Genomic DNA, 12,628 nt, shown 5'->3' on the forward strand with positions numbered 1-12,628 from the left:
TATAGAGACTAATCATAATAAACAGGCCTATCCCTGCTATAATTACTGACAGTAGAATCATTACTTCCCCTAATGCTCTGCTGCTACCATCGTTAATAACAGTTCATTAATTAAACATACTATGGAAAACAGCAACTCCGTTCTCTGAAAAGGACTTCTCCTTGACTGGACCCAGGGAGGCACAGAGTGTAGTCTAATTTTGCTCTGGAGGTCATTCCAGGAATAATGAGCGGGAGAAATGTAAATACTCCTCTTTGCTTAACTGCCGGGGCACTTAGAATACCTGAGACAAGCCAAATTTGAGATTTAGCCACATAATGAGCTGCTTATTTGAATACAAGCAGGAGCAGAGTGAAAAAGAGGCTTTAATGGTTTGGCAAAAAAAGGAAGTTTTTTTTTTTTTTTACGAGTGAGGTACTGTAACATAGCTTTAACTGTGCATTTTCTTCCTGTATTTCTTTTGAAAAATGCAAAAAATGTTTAGACATCTAAGTTATACACCAGTTATAGGAATGATTTAAAATTTTTTTAATTACTTGTTTGGTTTGAGTGAGATGAGAAGGTCAGTATCAATTGTGTCTGCGTGTTAAGTACAAAGCTGGAGTAGGGTGACACTGCACAAGAGTAGCCTACTGGGCTGATTTAAATAGCTCCAAGATTTCTCCTAAAATCACAAAATCTGGTTTTTACATTTCTGTAAACTTCCAGACTAAACAAATAAAAGCAATTGTGGAAATTGGTGTCCCAGCTACCTGTTTCTAGTCTTTACGCAAAGCTAGGCTAACCGCGTCCTGACTCAAGCGCCGTACTTAAACAGGTATTGACATTTTTAGGCTACTTCGGGGTAGCAGAAAACGTGTTAGCAAACAGTGGCTATGGAGCAACATTAGCATTCACTTGGAGTCTTGTTTCTGGTGACTCGGCAGTTTTAAGTCCAAATTAGTTTTTAGCTCTGTTGGAGTGAACTGTCTGGCCCCTGAGCTGCTAAATGCTCCACTATATTCACTCACTGGTTGTTAACTCTGTCGTTTGATGCTGGGAAGATAGCATACATCAGGCATTTTGAGCTTTTTCGCCAAAAACAACACTGAACAGTAGCCAGTGGGCTGTAAAACTAAAACAATGAACCAAAAGATGCTAAAAGGCTCCACAGAGCATGAAGGGAACTGCAGTCGTGTCATAATCCTCTGTGGGCTATCACTGCCAGCAACCCTTTTTTAACCTTTAGTCAGTAACCTGTAGTCATGGTTATGATTGTTAATATAAAAACATTGATCATCGCTGCTTTAATGCACAGATAGGAATTTTATTGAGTTTTTCATTTCAGTCTCAGGAATAATATTTCCTTTAATGTTGAACTGTTCCAAAAACCTATACCTCTACATCTTACATACACATCCACATTGAGTCAATTTCTTGCATTGAAATTGTATTATTCCTAATCATACTGAGAGTTTACCATGGCTCCAAACTGCTGAAAACTGTCAAATTAGTGTTATGTTTTAATACACTGAATAATGTTTCTGTGCACATAGTAGTTGGGTACTGTGCCAAAACATCCAAAGAAAGTCCTTGAAACACATCAGAATGAGCGCAGGTCTTCATCAGAGCACCACACACATGCTAGTCGGCTTCTATAATGGTTATGAATAATTACTGTCTTCAGTAATTCTTTAATCAGTATTGGAAATGCATCTGGCTGACTTCTGCATGGATATAGTACCATGGATATCACAAGTCCACAGGCTCTGTCTAATTTTCTAGTTTTATTGCCTCGAAGGCTGAAATGAAAGTCTATTAAAATCTTACTTGATTTTTTTCCATTTTCATTCGGATATGCTGAAGTAACTAGCAAAAGGTAAAAATGAAAGGCAGCTAATTTCTGACAATGTATTAAAAATGGAAAGCGAGAGCTCCTGGTTATGTAATGGTGAACACCCTGCACTTATTCCTTTGATAACAACCGTGACCCTTTTCGATGAGTTTCTACCATCTGTGTTCATCTGAATCTAGGATTTATCGCCCTTTTCCCTCCTCAGACTGCTCACTTCTCTCTGGATCCATCCACAGAGTTTGTGAAGTCCACGATAGAGATCTTCCCTTTGACTCAGCTGGTGGTTGATTTGGTTCTGTGCGCTTTGGTTTGCCGTCAGGTTGAACGATGGAATTTTTCTTTGACTTGAGCACTGTGTTTTTGTTCCAGAGGGCACCAGGTTCCCCAAAAAATATCTTGACATTTGGAGCCATTTATCACTCCCTCTGTCCTGACCAGATCCCCTGATCAGCCTTGTAGCATTCGCAGCACCAGCACACTTAAAAAAATGCTAGTTTCATTTACAGTTAATGATTGATTGCTGGTGACTGGAGTTTACTCACCCCAGTCATTCTGTAATGCATGCTTCTTTTTTTTTAGAATATCTAGCTCTGTGTGTAATCATTCATTTGTTTTACCACCCATTTATTCACTTTTCCATGACTGTGTCCTTAGGGGTTATTAGGAGGCATTGAACTGTCTGCAGATGACACCCTGAACCAGGGTCATTCCCTCAGCTCCTCTTTGCAACACTGCTGAACTGTGTAAGGTGATTGGTGTCTGTGGCATTGTGTGTCCTTGTTTAACATTTATTCATTTTTCATTGTGTTTAAAATATGGTGGCAAATGTACGGTAGCTTCATGGCAGACTACGATCCCTATTGGACTAAATATTTAATAGTACAATCTGGATTTGAGTGTAATTTTCAAACCGTAACAGTTTTAATTGGTGACTTACATAAATAACAAGCTAACAGTGTCCCAGCAACCTGTAGCAATTAAAAGGTTGTTTATCTCACCAGTCATAATGACAACTGTCAGCTGTAAATTTACTCAGCTATACTAAATTAATGTTAATTATGTAAGTTGGCAAACGAACAAAAGAAAAGTCTTAGCTGTTTTCTGGAAAAGAAAAGAAACAGTCCGACACAACCTCCCACAAAACACTTGAGTTTTTGTACAAATTAAACAAACAAGACGTTTTAAAGGTTCTGGTAGGCAGATTTTTAGACTAGGGCTGTGTATTGGAATGAATCTGGCAATATGATACATATCACAATACAGGCAGGGGTTATGATTCAATATATCACAATATATCGTGAGACTGGAATCAAGCAATTTATTGTGATATTTCTTGAATCTAATTTTTGGAAAACGTTCAACTCTTTGGAACACCGGCATATGCATAAAAGTTAAAAAGTTACTTTTTTAACAGTGAAATCGGCGTTTGTATTCATCACAATCCCTCCACCATCACAGCCTCAGTTTACATTTACAACACTGCTATCTGCTATGTTCGGGGTTTAAACACAAAAATCGATACGTTTCTGAGAATTGAAAAACAAAACAAAAGATTGCGATACTCAAGTGTATGGATACCCCTACTTTGGACTGAGCCAGGCTAGCTGTTTCTTCCTGTTTCCAGTCTTTATGCTAAGCTAAACTAGCCCGCTGTTGGCTGTAGCTTCATATTTACTGTACAGATATGGATGGTGGATGGATGGACCTTACTTTACGCGCCTTTCTAGTCTTCCACCACTCAAGCGCTTTTACACTAGTGCCACATTCACCCTTTCACACATTCACTCGTGATGGCAAGTCCATCGAACAGAAACTAACATTCATACATTCACACACCGTGCACGGCATGGATCGGGTTCGTATCTTGCTCGGATACTTCACATTGGCACCGAGCTGGGGATTGAACCCACAACCTTCCAATTAGGAACGACCCGCCTGCCTCTGAGCCACGCCCGAGATATAAGAGTGGCATTGATCTTCCCTTATAACTCCCGGCAAGAAAGCAAAAAAAAGTGTATTTCCCAAATTGCAAAAAAATATTGCTTTAAGCACATCATATCATTTTAACGGTTCACCTGTAAATTAAGACCCTCAGGATCCAGAGCCGTGAAGCAGTCTGTGTGAAGCTAACACTGACGTTAGCTCAAGCAGCTACTGTACAGTGCAGAGCTTTCGAACATATTATTATCTATTGTCCATCCAATATTAAAACACTTTTAGATGTGACTTATTAGCATAACTGGCCAACTATACAGCTCTTATCAATAAATATCACCACTTTTGAATGACGTTTCATTGATTTTAAAATGTCTTGTAGTATTTATAAATGTTATTGCTTACTGGTATACCCCCAATGTAATATCTTTATAGATGTGAGGTGTTTGCTGTTTTCTTTTGTTTGTTTGTTTTTTTTACAGAAAACTAGTCAAGTTGACTGGGAAGTTGACTTTTCTTTGACTAACTGGTTTGAATCCCTGCGAGGACCTCAACAACAAGCATTATTTTATTTTCACATTCATTATGCTTGGTACAAAATGCATCTTATTTAATACTCTGTAGGCTACAAATACAGGCCTGGAGTTTAATAAAGTCATAGTACAATAAAGATCATTTTTTGATTCATTTCAGAATTATCAAAAACTCAAGTTTTGTCCGCCCCTAAGATGCCTTTCCACATCATCTCGAGTGCATCTTCTTGCATAATTAAGATGAACTGGATGTTATTTTTAGGGGAAAGTGGTGTGTGTCTTGCCACCTGACCGCACAGCCCAGAAACCTTGCAAACATGCAAATGAGCTCTTATATCCACGGAGTTGGAAGACTCAAGCACACAGTGTGCACTGCTGTTGTTAATATTGCTGCTGGTCTCTTTGCTCCCCTGATGAGCTACTTTCTGCACAGTCATTCATCTCAGAGGAAACTCCTGATCTGGGTGAGATCCCGCTGCTGTATTACCTCCAATCTGTGATTGCAGTTTTCATTGTGTTTAACGGACTTAGAAATCTCCATGTTTCCCTCTTTTTATCTCAGCTTTTAAGGGTGTTTTCACACCTAAAAGTCCGGACCAAGGTCCGGACCAAGGTTTGTGTTTAATTACATTGTATACATTTGATCCCGTTATTTTCGGTTTCACATAGTAATTTTGCTAGCGCACTAAAGAACTTTCCATGACGTACCCACGGCGTGTTGTCACCACGTACGTGTGTTGCGTCTCCCTTTGGTTGGTGAGTAGACAGGCGTGCATCTGACGTTGGCGTGTTGTCATTTTGGCGGGTAGTCTTTTCCGTATGAATGAAAATGAATGAGCAAATCCCGATTGCGTTATTATGGTATTACTACCAACATAAACATATAATCTCCTCCTCTCCCCACGTACTTCCACAACTCATTTTCTGCTCGTTCTGGCGGGGGTTTTCTTCTGTTTTTTTCTTCTTCTTCAATGGTATGTATGCCTAACTTCCTGTAATTGGTCCGAAAGTCCGAACCATCCAAAAAGTGTTTTCATACTGTAAATGAACCGAACCATGGTTCAGTTTGATCCGGACCGAGACCACCTCTTTAGTTCGGACCAAATTTTGGTCTTTTGATCTGGACCCTGGTCTGTGGCACCTTTCTCACCTACAATTTTGGTTTGGACCAAACTGAAAAGTCCGAAGGTCCGGACCAAATGAGGTTTGTGTGAAAACGCCCTAAATTAATTGGGTATTTAGGACCAGTGGGTTATATTATGATTAATTACCAGTAAGAATTGTAGATAAAAATTAAAGAAGAAGATGAAGATGACGAAAGATATAAAGGTAAATTATAATATAAGTATGGGGTATTATGGGGTACCTGGTTTCTCATTACCTACTGTATAATCATGTGGTACAATAATATATTTGTTGTGGAAAAATGGTTTAAAATACTGACAATTTGAAGAATCAGGGGTTGGCTTTTTAAATGCAGGCCACCTACTAAATAACTGGGGTACTGGGGTAATAGGGAACAAAACACAAAGCTATGGCTAGAGAGGGTATTGAAAAATGTAAATGGTTTGATGTTTGTTTTTAAAATAAATGTATATTACAAAAGAAATTGTAGTTTCTGTGGTATATGATTAAATTCAGGCATTGATTTGAAACAGGCTTATAAGATTTCCCCAGTTTTTATATTTTATTAAGAGGTGTCTCTGTTTTCTGACTTTGTGTTGTTCCCTTTTTTCTGTTTGCCGTGAATGCAAACTCAGCAGTTCTCATGTGTTTACATATCGTTTTGATAAATTCAGAATAACATGCATTCCTTCAGCACTGATTCCATCAGAAAAAGTAAAGGGAGGGAAAACTGTGTTTCTAATAAAAAGAGAAACTGGGAGCAGCAGAGTGGTGAATGCATGGCTGGATCAACCTGTTACACAATGTCTACACAGCACAATGTGTATTACCAGCTCCTATTAATTGCTGCATTATTGCAGCATAGCACTGTTTGAATGTCCAGAATTATTTATGTTTTACAGAATTTTCTAAATACCTAATTAATATTAGTCTGTGGTAATTCTATAAAAAGCTTACTAATCATATGCACCCTGCAAATAACAAAATAAACTAAAAAAGCTATTTTAATTAGATTTTGATACAGGTTCCCTCAGTACAATACATTAAAAACATTAACTCAAAGTAAGGTCCTGGCCTTATATTGAACTTTAGTGGTGCAAAATAAAAACTACTGAAATGCTATGAATATGGCCTGGAGCCTGGAACAGTTGGTTATCCAGCCTTGGGAGAACACAATACCTTTCTTGAATGTTACCACCATGTCCCCCTAACCTATTTGCTCGTATTTACGTATTTGTACTGGTACCAGTAAGAATTTTGTCTGTGCTCTATACAACAGCTGTATATTACAAAATGTACAACATGAATGTAATTTACGAGCATTCCTGGGTCTTATATAATATGACTTTTTAATTTACCCTTTCCTGAGATTAATGAATTAAATTCTGATTTAAGTACTTTCATCATTTTTAGCCTCAGTCCTACTGTGGAGGCTATAAAAAGTGCCAAAGCACGTACACTTTTAAACTTCCCATTCTAACATACAGTGTGTGGTGCATAGTCAAAACCAAGAGTTGAATTTGCAGTTGGCTGTGTTACTCCACCTTTGATTCACTGTTGTGCTGGACTCACCCACTGAGCTTCACAGCTTGACGGACTCCATCTCATTTCTTACAAATGGAAACACAAACTAGTGCCTGTGTGGCTTTCAAACTGTGTAGCTTTCATTTTCCTTGATCAAACAAGCTAAATTTGTCGGTGTCGCCCGTGTTGCTATCAAAGCTGAGCCACAGAAAAGAACACGGGGCAGAGGAAATGAAACAGACAGATCCTCACCTCCAGTTAATCAAATGACCCAAGTCCATAGAAGACAAAAAAGTTGCTTCACTGTTGGATCCAGTAAAGATGTGAATCACATCTATGACTTTCTCATCATCCAAGTAAACACACACAATCTCTTTGTCAGATTAGGCCTTGACATCTCATAGGGGCTGGTAATCAGCTTAAAGGATAATACCACCATTATTGAGTTTTTCCTTATCTCCAGTGGCTAGTGATCTCCTGCATCCACCCTAACGATTTCACTTCACTCTCTGCAAATTGGAATGAACTTATTTTATTGCTCCCGTTGCCTCCCGAGTGCATCAAAAGTGGAGACTTAATATTTTGTAGTTATCCACAAGAGTGAATGTGATGAAAGTAAGTAAAATGAAAATCAGTCAGTTGAGCTTTTTCTGCCTTCCCCTCATGAAAGATGTTCACCCATTTAAACCTGACCTGAGGGTGAGTTGCTGTTTCATGAAATATAATAATAACTGTGAGAATGAATATATTGACATTGATGGAATCGGTCCTGCATCGACTTTTCAGAGCACTGACTGAATGAAAAGAGAGTGCCATTCATTAATTTTATCACAGTATAAAGAGAATAGATCTCTGAAAGGTGCTACATATTTGCCTTGCATAGTGATTGTGGATAAATAAAAGCGTCTAATGAATGTGTGCAGTGAATACAAAAACAAAGCTGTCCTCGCCACCATTGATCATGTGTTCAAATTCCTAAAATGGCCTACAGTCTAAGCATCAGAGTTTATTCTTATAGAGTAGTTAGACAGAGCACTTCCAACTCAAGGTCCACCTATTCGCTTCTTTTCGGGGCTTTCGACCACATCACAAGGTCATAGCTCTTGTGTCAGGTGAAAGGTTTGGCATCATGCAACAACGTCTCCAAGCAATTACTGTACATTTATAAAGTACTTACTTATTTTTTTTACCAATTACGTGGACGTTACCGCTGCTTGGATTATGTTCACAGGAAACAATTTCCAATTGAATAAACAGCCAACATTATGTACTGAGAGGAAGTCGGGGTGGAAGGTGCTTGCGCTTCTTTTTTCTTTATTAAATCAAAACCGTGATCTTACCCTAACCTTAATCAAGGGCTGCCTGCGACTAAACACAACCATAATAAAGTTTAATAATGCTGTAGTCCCTACGAGCAGATGTTGCATTGTAAGATTGGATATTCTGACAGAAAACAAATTAAATAGGTTGTCAATGAATATTTTACTGATAAGTTCTCTATCAACAGCCTGCACACTTGCATTAATTGACAACATTTTCTCATTATGTTGATAGAAAACGTAATCCAGGCAGCATTAACTACCAGCCTTCTCTTTCTTGAAGCTTTTGTGGAATAGTCAGTGAATAAAATCAGTGTTACATTCAGTGGAAGTGTAGAAGTTGTACATTATTTAAAACGTCTAGTGTGAGATAAAGGATAAGGCTGACAATATTCTAAAGAAAAGGTTAGCTGATGACCCCTAAGTGACATATTTTATGGATATTTCATATTATATTCAATGCATAACAATAACAGTAGAGAACAAATTGTACCAACTGTACAATACACCTCTTTGGTTGCTTTAACTACATACTTTTCTATTGCAGGGTCAAGCTTTTTAGCAGAGTGGAGGCTCTGTGAATATAGCTTGTGTTCACATCTTCAAAGTTTAGATCTTACTGAGATGTAGGCCTACTGTGTATATTTTTTAAGCTTTCTTAAATCCATTACATTACATAAAGTCAAGAAGGCCTTACAAACCCCATGTGAGGCTTGGGCGACCCACAGATTGGGAACCACTGCTGTGTTCTATATATCTGTGTGCAGCTGGTTATAAATAAACTACAGTTTGTGTGTTCATGGTGATGAAGGAATACTTGGATACACAGATAATACTTGTTAGTAGGATCAATTCCTTGCAGGTTTTTGTCTTTTCATAGGATTTGGTGATGTAGGAAAAATATATGATATCACAAAACTCATCCAACACTAGATTAATAAAGTCGTACAGTGTCTGTCTAGCTTAAGATGCCTTGTTTCATTAGCAGCCATTTTTTTAAGATGTGTAATAGCACAATTAAAAACATACATATCAAGTGCTGCTAATCAGTCTAATCAGCGCAGAGAGCAAGAAACATTAATCAAGATTCAACCTTTTCATCTTTGATTTCAGAGAAAGCTCAACATAGGGGAACTAAAATCACACTGATGCTAATTGGTTCTTTTCCATGGCCAAAAGATGAATTGCTTCTATATTTTACATCAATACAGACTAACTAATGACCAGTGTTTACATTCATCAGAACCTCTCAAATATCCATGTCGCCACTGGCAACAAGGCAAGTGTTGTCAGTACAGAGAGACACACCACTGTTTTGATCGTGCATTTCCACACACATGAGGCATGATCGCAAATATTGTACCGTGATCAAAGGCTCCCTGTTGCCCATGACTACTTATTGATCATTGGTATGGGATGTGCATGGCTGCACATTAGAGTGGTTTTGAAGTGTTGACAGCGTTTAGTATACTGGTGGCAGGGGTGAGCCTTAGACTCAGATTAACCCTGTGTTTTATCTGCAGAATCCAGTTTCACTAACCTTTTCAGGCTGATTCATAATATAAAATCACAGCATACTTCAGAGTGGTTAATATTTTATGAGGACAAGGTTTCTGACAAGGGCCTAAAACACAGAGGAGGTACACATTTTATGTGAGTCTGCATGCATCTCTGTGAAGCTGGGCCTGCTGGGGACTGAACATCTATACAAACAATCAGAAGACTATAGATACAAGAATTATTTCCCATGCCTTTAGGATTTATATTCAAAGTTAATATGAGTGGAAAGGCAAGCAGAGAGGCAAACTATTCTTCAAAAAAGTGGAGAGTAGCCTTAGAGAGTTCTAGTTGGAACCTTCATAGCCCCCCAAAAGACTTTTGAAGTGCCCTTAAAAGCAACATTCTTAGAGTACACTGAGGGATACATTTACTCAGCGTATATAAGCTCTAGGAAGGTAAGGCATTAACAGACAGACATTGCTGACAGAAACTGGGAAAATACATTTCCTGCTAAATATTAAAACTTTCTTCTCCAGAGGATAAGACCTGCATTTCTAGTTGATATTCTGTTGCGGAGGGAAATCCCCCAAAATTCCCCTTTTCAGCTCAAAGGTAGATTATGTAAGATTTATGTAAAATAGCACCTCCTGCAGGCATGGCACAGAGTGACGAATCAGAATCAAAACAAAGACAGCCACCCACCCACTGCTCTACGTTTATCTAGAGGACAGGATGTAGAATAAATATACCCCAAAAGTCTTCAGATTATAATCTGAGAAAAAGACAGTTGGCCAATTATATCTGCGCTATACAAATAAATAATATAATGATAATAATGAATTGAATTGAATATCGCCCGATATTAGCTCATTGCAAATATATCAGTATTAGTGTATATGTCTGCTGATAAGTTATATGAAATTGCAGGAGCCTATAGAAACACCCAAATACTGTATGTTTCGAGACATTTAGACACAGTGTTAGCGTAGCTTATTTTTACCTTTATTAGCAGTGTGGTGCTTGGGATGGCAATGTTAGTCTGTTGATTTCATCTTCTACTCTGCTCAAGGCTGAAGCAACTATGAGATAGATTTACATTAAATTTGGTACAGATATATATTCACTATTCCAGGGAAATATCTTAACATCCACAAGGAACTTTTATGTTGTGTTGATTCTGGCGACCCCTGTGGACAAAAACGGTAGTGTTTTTGATCGCCTCATTTCATTGATTTCAATGTTGGGTAATCTGACCAAATCCGACCCGGTTGCAGTTGCAGGCGTTAAGAAAAACTACATAGAAATAGCCAGTCCTCTTCCTGATGGTCTTGTTTGGTTATGTAGGTCATACAGTTTCAAACCCAGTTCAAAACTCCTTGTATGTTTAAATAATGGAATTACAATTACTGAAATTCAAATGGCTTGTTACTCCTTACTTTTGTCTTACCCGAAAATAGTGGACAACTGCAGAAGATGGCAAACCAGAGCAGCACATCTGAGCATATGCCCTTGATTTTACAGTTTATGATCTAATGTCATTATAGTAATTGGTTCAAAAATCTATTATCAGTCAGACTATGAACTTGAGACCATGTCTTGTGTTTGAATCTAGTTTTAAAGTCTTGAAATGTTGTGAAATCTCGCATTGTGTCATTCTTACATAAATGACACACAGCAGACCCGGTGATCACAGGAGTATTGTTTGATTTGTGGGGCTGAAGGAACAGGATAATAAAACTGTCATGTGTCGTCAACTGTGTGCACTGTAAGAGATAGATACATGAAGGCAACATGTTAGATACACAAAGAGAAAGCTGATATGACAGACATTTTTTGTGTTCCAGTTCAGATAATATATATATAGCCATCACCGCTATAAACCTCTGAATATAGAGATAGACCACATGCTGGATCTTCCTCAGACCATTTTTCCACTGCTGCTACAGCTAAATTACAGCTCATCCAAGGTGTGTAATGAGGACAACATGTCCACAGAATGTGGTGCACAAGAAGGCACTTACCCAAAGGGATTAGAGCAGAGCTAATACCCTGGAAATGTGTTTATTTGTCCGTTTGAAGACTTAGACATTGAAAAAAACAGCATTATAGTTATTATTAATAATGAATACAGGTGATTTATTTATATATTTGTTTGCTTGTTTATTGGCTTTTACATTGGTTTATCATGTTTGGATAGCAGGGATTTGAAATGTGATGGCCTGCCAGATGTTATTTGGTATCTATTTTGATTGACAAATTAAAGCCAGTCACATTGTCTGGAGCTATTCATAAAGTTCATCATTATTATTACTAACCATGTGGTTCACATTTATTATTAACACAGTTTGAATATTCATGTGATTCATTGTATTTCACAATTATTAACATCAGCTTTGTCAGCTTTGATCAGCATACAATAAAGAACAGTCTGACAGCTAGAAGGGGGGTTTTAATGGGAAAATTGACAGAGTAATAAAACAATTTGTGAATTTTCTTTGAGTACAAAGTACACAGCATCATCATAAAGCTCCTCCACTTTCACTGAGCACTTTGAAATTCTAAAGGATGTGAGAAGAGAATCCAGGACATTTAAATATTACTAAGTCAAAACCAAAGTAACACGAACATGCTTGCTGTTCATCATGAATAATTTTGATAGTCAAAGTAATGGGACATTTGCTTTAAAGGATAAAGGAGCGGCAGACTGGTCTTCAACACTGTCATGCAACATTTAGATGTCTAGCCTCTTAGGTCTCAGCCCTGTCCTGATCCCTTCATTTTATGAGAGATGCATCTGCCCCCAAAAAAAAGAGCTCTAGAGAAATCAAATGTATCCTATAACCTCTGCTTACAGTCCC

At 38.0% G+C, this 12,628-nt stretch overlaps 1 protein-coding gene across 2 annotated transcripts in view; it reads left to right on the plus strand.

Annotated features, from left to right (window-relative positions):
• The window catches only part of LOC127357614 (CMP-N-acetylneuraminate-beta-galactosamide-alpha-2,3-sialyltransferase 1-like), a 59,741-nt gene that overhangs the window by 4,803 nt on the left and 42,310 nt on the right, over positions 1-12,628 (plus strand). Inside the window, exon 2 of one of the 2 annotated variants that reach the window (XM_051389923.1) lies at positions 2,489-2,577. The exons of the other annotated variant lie outside the window; for it this stretch is intronic. The gene's annotated coding sequence lies outside the window, so the exon portion shown is untranslated. The remainder of the gene's footprint in view (positions 1-2,488; positions 2,578-12,628) is intronic. 2 annotated transcript variants of the gene reach the window in all.

The sequence above is a fragment of the Dicentrarchus labrax genome, unplaced genomic scaffold (genome assembly GCF_905237075.1).
Source record: "Dicentrarchus labrax unplaced genomic scaffold, dlabrax2021, whole genome shotgun sequence".
Lineage (NCBI taxonomy): Eukaryota > Metazoa > Chordata > Actinopteri > Moronidae > Dicentrarchus > Dicentrarchus labrax.